Source organism: Tachyglossus aculeatus, chromosome 3 (assembly GCF_015852505.1).
Source record: "Tachyglossus aculeatus isolate mTacAcu1 chromosome 3, mTacAcu1.pri, whole genome shotgun sequence".
In the NCBI taxonomy this organism is placed as follows: Eukaryota; Metazoa; Chordata; class Mammalia; order Monotremata; family Tachyglossidae; genus Tachyglossus; species Tachyglossus aculeatus.
Window position 1 is genome coordinate 78,456,487 of NC_052068.1, and position 6,000 is coordinate 78,462,486.

Below are 6,000 nucleotides of genomic sequence, written 5' to 3' on the forward strand. Positions count from 1 at the left end.
AGATACAGGTTTTTACCTGTGTTAGCCTAAGGATTGGGGAAGGTCATTCAAAACCAATATAAACAGTCCAGTGATGCATTTCGGGAGGGATGAGGAAGGGAGACAGATAAGTCACCAACAGAACTGGGAATAGACCACTCATTCTTCAATTGTGCATTGTAGATTGCTGCCAACAGGAAAATCCCAGTCAAATTAAGCTCTTATTTGCCTTCCTAGCTTCTCTTTTAAAACAGCCCAAATAACCTTTTTTGCTAAGTATATGTTTTATGGAAAGGGAGGGGAAAAAAAAAAAATCCATCCTCCTTTCATGTCAGGCTCCACCCAAGTTATAAACTCCTTGAAATCAGGGATTTGTACCATGGAAAAACGGCTTTCTATAAACAGAAAGAAAACAAAAACAAGTTTAGGAAGGGCCCTGGGTACATTTCCTTTCAGTTTACTTCCTCCAGCCAGAGAAGCAGCCTTCTCCAGCCCGGATGGTAATTCCCGCTCACAAGCACCATGATACAGCTGCAGGCAATCTCAGGGAGAGCTCGACTGGAGGCAGGGCCTGTCTGCACAACAGCAGCAGAGCCCAGGCCCTGAAATGTCTGTGTCAACATCTCCCGCCTCCTTTCTCCCTCCCGCCACTCTCCCAGGAATCAACATGTTTATGATGTATTCTACAAATTTACATCTACTGTTTCCAAGGCTAGCAACCTAGCTGTTCCTTTCAAAAGGACACCAGGAACTTGACAAATTGTTAAAATGTGAGATCAAATACCCAACACAAGGCTCGACCCACGATGAGCTATTACTGAAGCAGAGGACCACAATCCTCCAACGTTAAACGGCATGTTCAGCTGGAAAGGCTGGCCTACACTACAATAGAAAAAAATAAAACAAAACAAAAAAAAAACCCATCTACCAGGAGGGTGGGCAGAATCCTTAACTAAAATCACTAACAGGACTATAAAACAGGAAGCATTTTTTGATGTTCAATCCCCAAAAAGGAATGTGAACATCTTTTCTCCTCAAAAGCCCCTAAACCACACTTGATAAAGGATTAACTCGAGAACTCAAATCAGCAAAAAAATAATTTCTTGAAGAGAAAAAGATTTGAAGGCCCTTTATTTTCAAACAGCCTGCTGGCCTAATGCTACAATAATCTGTGTGATCTTATTTAAACATGAATTTCAGGTGTCACTGGAAAAAATGAATGCAATGCCGATTCATGTATACTTGGCAAGCCTAATTCTGCTAGTCAAACAGAACCCCTGGCATTCAAAAATGATGTAGAATGTGAAGAACAATTTCAGCATAGTGATTTGTAAGACATTTTGTTCCATCATGCCACCTATTTGCTAGTCTATCAAATCTGAGAAATACATTATAACCATATCCAACACGCCATAAAATATTTTTGATCTAAATGTAATGTGTCAGCTTCAGTTTGCTAGTTTACCCCAATATTTTATGTTCTACAGTCAGATACGAGAGCCCAAGTGCTGGTTCCCCTTGAATGCAGACATCATCACTGACCATACAACTTACCTAATTCTGAATTCTTAAGGCTTTTCAGATTGCCTATTCTGCTGAACACCTCGATGACAATAAACACCATTTCACATTAGACTCTCACTTTCAGTCTTTCCCTATCCAGCTAAACTACAAGGATGGATGATTCGTTTCAGGATCAAATTAGATAGGACTCCATAGAGTTGCTGATTTCCTGTTTAAGGAAGTTAGTTCTGTTTTTTTTTTTTCACAAGGACCCTTCAGGCAAAATGTTTAGGGTTCCTGAGTAAGCTCCAACGGCCTTTGTTCTTCACTTTGCTCTACTCATTACTGCTTTCTTCTTGCTCTCCTCCCCCTCCGAAGCTACCAGATTTCAGTGTAAAATGGAAATGCCAGCTCAAATCTAAGTGCACACTTCCCAGACACTAGACAGTTTTCATTATCCCTGATTGTGAGGCATCGAGTTAAAAGTAGGTATCCCCTGGCAGCTGAGGCACTGCCCATCCACTTTCATTTCTGGGTTTCATTAGTATTCCACATTACAATCTCCGCCTCAAATAATCCACTGGAAGATTCAACCTCCATCCAACCCTTCCCTCTCCTCCCACCCCAAAAAAGGAGGGGGTGGAGGGGGAGGGGAGAAAAAAAAAATCACATGGATACTTCCATTTGGCCTCTTAATTCAATGGGCAAAAGCACAATAAACTTGGCCAGCTGAAGGCACAAAATGTGTGTGCAACTTGAAGGCTCCTATATTCAGAAATGATGACTAGGTTGCCTAGATTTGGTGAGGCAATTATGTTTTATATAGCCATATGAAAAATGCCAAATATGCACTACTGTAGGGCAACGCAGAATAGCGTATTCTCCCACAAGGCCCCTGATTTCTATCCAATATTTGCCCTTGCCATTTATCAAGGCCTATTCTTTACCTCTGAAGGGAGTAAAAATGCTCCACACATGCCATTTGAATGAAGTCATTGTTTTCAGCCTTGATATTTGTGTCGTAATAAACAATCAGACCAGTCCCATTAAATTTGGATAAAATTAACAGTACTTCTTCTCCTTAAATTCACACCACAGTTTCTGTCCAAGTGTGCCAATCAGGAGTCAGAGCCCATATGGGTAATGCATGAGCCTTCAAATTATCAGAATATTCATGCTCAAAATATCATATCTCACCTTGTGAACCTTGACCTTTTGGAAAGACTTTAGCCAATGCTCAGCTACTGTCACATGGATTCATTACCTCTGCAAATATGAAAGGGTTAAAAGCAGCCCCAGTCAACAGGCCTACAAGGAAAAAAAAAGACAGTATGTATGCCTTACAGCATCTCTGCAATGCACTTACACTCATTCCTAGAACAATATTGTCACCTTTTGGCCTTCACAAAAGTCATTGCCCCCCCCCCACCCACATACACACAAACACCCTTGAACAGCTTCTACAAAGAAAAGCACAAGACAGTACATACCCTGCAAAAGAAAAACAGCAAGCAAAGCAGCATTCTCCAGTCACAAACACATCTAAAAATCACAAATCCATCAATCCACTTTGGTTTGGTTTTGTCCAAAAAGAATCTGCACAAACCTTGTGTCCCCACCCTAACAAATAATTTTTTTTATATCATAAGGGTCATAAATCTCAGCTCCTTGCCCATCCCTTAAGCAAAAGAAAAAGGCAGGAAAAGCCCAAGTTATCTCAGAAGCTGCAAACCTGAACATTTTTTTCCTCCTTCCTGTACATAATCTTTTAGGACTATATTAGCCACATACCAGTGCTGTGTGGTGTCTAAAGTGTGCATTCACATACTGTGTTGGGATGGTACCTTCCTGCAAGCTCCTCTGCTTTTGGCTGCCATGAAGGGAGGAAGCTGCTATCCCACTGTAGTAGCTCAGTGACTGCATTGTGTTCAGGAGCTGATCTGCCTCAAACCAGTTTCAGCCGGTTCTGGTCACCCTACATAAAAAAGCTATGGCAACCCTCGCTGAGTTGCCAACAAGTCCCTGAAAATCATCAGCGCAGGGGGCTCTCACTGGGGGTTGCTCTTCCCCATTTTGGTCCTGGGGAGGAGTGGGGGTGGAGAGGGGGTTGGGAGCAGGGGGGGTCATTGTGTAGCAACCCCCACCACCACCAATCCCCAGCCCAGCCCCAAATGCTCACCTCTCACGTAGCCCCTGGGGACTCCATCCACCACCTCCTCCTCCTCCTCCTCCTCTTCTTCCTCCTCCTCCCCAGTTGCCCCAGCCCCAAGCACACATCCACTTCCCCCTCCTCTTCCCCACTTACCTCCCACAACCTGGCTGGGAGCTGGGTGTATGTGTGTGTGCATGTGTGTTGGGAGCTAACAAAGAGCCCGCAATAAATAAAAAAATAAAAGAAATCTCCTTACACAGGATGGGTTTGCAGCACCAGGCGGCCTCGGCCCCACAGCAGAGTGGGGCTGGATGGATGACCAGAATCTTCTCTGCCCATGTCACCCCCAACCGACCCCCTCCCTTCCCTCCCTCGCCTCCCTTCTCCAGCCCTGGCACCACCACCACCACCACCCCTGTTCCTTCTCCAACCTTCTCCTCCTCCAAGTACCTGGATGGGGGGGGGGAGGGGGAGGAAACCCATAAATCCTTTCACCCCGTGGAATTCCGTCGGGATTTTTTTTTTCTTTCTTTTCCTTCTGGAGGACGGAGACGCCTCTAAAATAAGCAGGGGCCGGTGCCTGGGCTGGAGGAGGGGAGGCGGCTGCTGCTTGACTCTGGGCCCTTCTGCGGGCCTATGGGGCCTAGCCCAAGTGGCGCCCTTTTACCACCGGGCTGGGGGGAGGCTGATGGGACCGGCCAAGCCGCCCACATCCACGCATATATGCACACACACGGGGACACACACAGGTGACCGAGTTGGGAGGGGGCAAATCAAATGTAAAGCCCCCCCGAGCTCCCTCCCACCTCCCCACTTCTGCCCTCCGACCCCCACTAGGCCTCCCCCTCCACCATCCCAACCTCCCCCCCAACCCGGGGTTGGCCTCCGCAGCCCCGGGCCGCCTGCTCGGATGACCTTTGTTTTGTGAGTCGGCGGCTGCTGCTGGAGCTGTTGTTGTTGCTGCTGCGGCTGCTTCCATATTACGGGCGTGTCATCTGCATTCCCGCTGCCCGGGTCTGTGCGTGTGCGGGGCGGCCTCCCCGCAGCCGCTGCTTGCCGCTGGCTGCCACTACTACTGGCTGAGCCCGGGCTCCCGGGGCAGCCGCATGCAACGGCGGCGGGAGCTGCAGCGGCTGCAGCAGATGCAGCAGCAGCAGCAGCAGCAAAGGCTGCTGCAACCCGCCCCCACCCCCGGGCCCGAGCGGGCTCCCGGACGGGGCTGCAGGCTAGGCCGCGCGGCACGGGCCTAGGAGGGTGGTGCGGTGCCCCCGCCTGAGCTCCGAGCGAACAAAAGGGAGGCTAGGGAAGAAGAGGGGGGTTAAAGGAGGAGGGGGTGGGAGAGGAAAAGGCAAAAGCAAAAAAAAAAAGGGGGGGTGAGAAGAAAAAGAAGGGAGACAAGGCATGCAATCTGCTATTATTCTTAACCAGCTCCCATTAATTAGCACGAATTGAAAATAAGACAGACAGACCTGTCAACTCTCACTCATGGAGGACTGGATTTTTAACTCTCGCCCTGGTGATGATGGAGGATGTTTGGGTTGGATTGGGGTTGGTTGGTTGTTTTTTTTTTTTTGGTGGTGGTGGAGGTTGTTTGTTTGGGGTTGTTTTTTTTACCCCCCCTTCTCTCCCAACGTGTTTCAATCAGACATTTTAGGATCGGAGTCTATCCCTTCGTCGGCCGCGGCCGCCGGGAGAGCGAGGCCTTGCTAAAGATGGTTGAAAGGGATGGGGAGGCTCCGGCCGGGAAGCCGGGAAGAGGGGAGGGAGGGAAGGAGGGAGGAGGAGGAGGAGGAGGGGGAGGCTGGCCCAAACCTCCCTCGACAATGGTGGCTTGCAAAACAAAACCAAAAAAAAAAAAAAAGGTATGGGGCAAGCTGCAGAGTCATTCATTTTAAACTCCTCGCCCGAGTGTGAAGACGGGGCCTTTTATTGGAGTGCGTGTTGGAAGCCCTTTTTTTATTCCCCTTCCCTGTGACAAAGGAAGCCGGGACACCCTCTGGGGGCGAATCCAGCCGGTTTAAAAGCCACCCATTTTGCTTTCCGAGAAAATAAAGGGCCCGAGGCTCGAGCTGGTGTAGAATGGACCCTTCTCCCCTTCTGTGCTCTTTCTAAAACCCCCTTCCCCAGGGGCGGGGAGGTGGGGATGAGACGGGACCAGGCCTGATGCAAAAATTCGAGCTCCAAGGTTCAGCGGTAGAGGGATCGGTCACACTGCGCCTCTTTTTATGTGATCGTCCATGTGTACACACGTGAATGCGCCCCTGGACATTCGTGGACACATATGAATCGACCGCAGAAACAATGCCCTGACCCATATCCACTGTTTATAAGGCCTCCCCCCCAAAAAACAAATCCATCCCTCTCCA

General features: G+C 48.6%; 1 protein-coding gene across 2 annotated transcripts in view; it reads right to left on the reverse strand.

Annotated features, from left to right (window-relative positions):
- ZNF532 (zinc finger protein 532) overlaps positions 1-5,146 on the reverse strand; it is a 133,496-nt gene extending 128,350 nt beyond the window's left edge. The window contains exons 1-2 of one of the 2 annotated variants that reach the window (XM_038743927.1): positions 5,104-5,146; positions 2,680-2,790 (exon numbers count right to left, since the gene is read on the reverse strand). The gene's annotated coding sequence lies outside the window, so the exon portion shown is untranslated. Of the gene's footprint in view, positions 1-2,679; positions 2,791-4,549; positions 4,656-5,103 lie in introns of those variants that run through there. The other variant, XM_038743926.1, reaches the window with a different exon arrangement.
- Between the last annotated feature and the right edge of the window lie 854 nt (positions 5,147-6,000).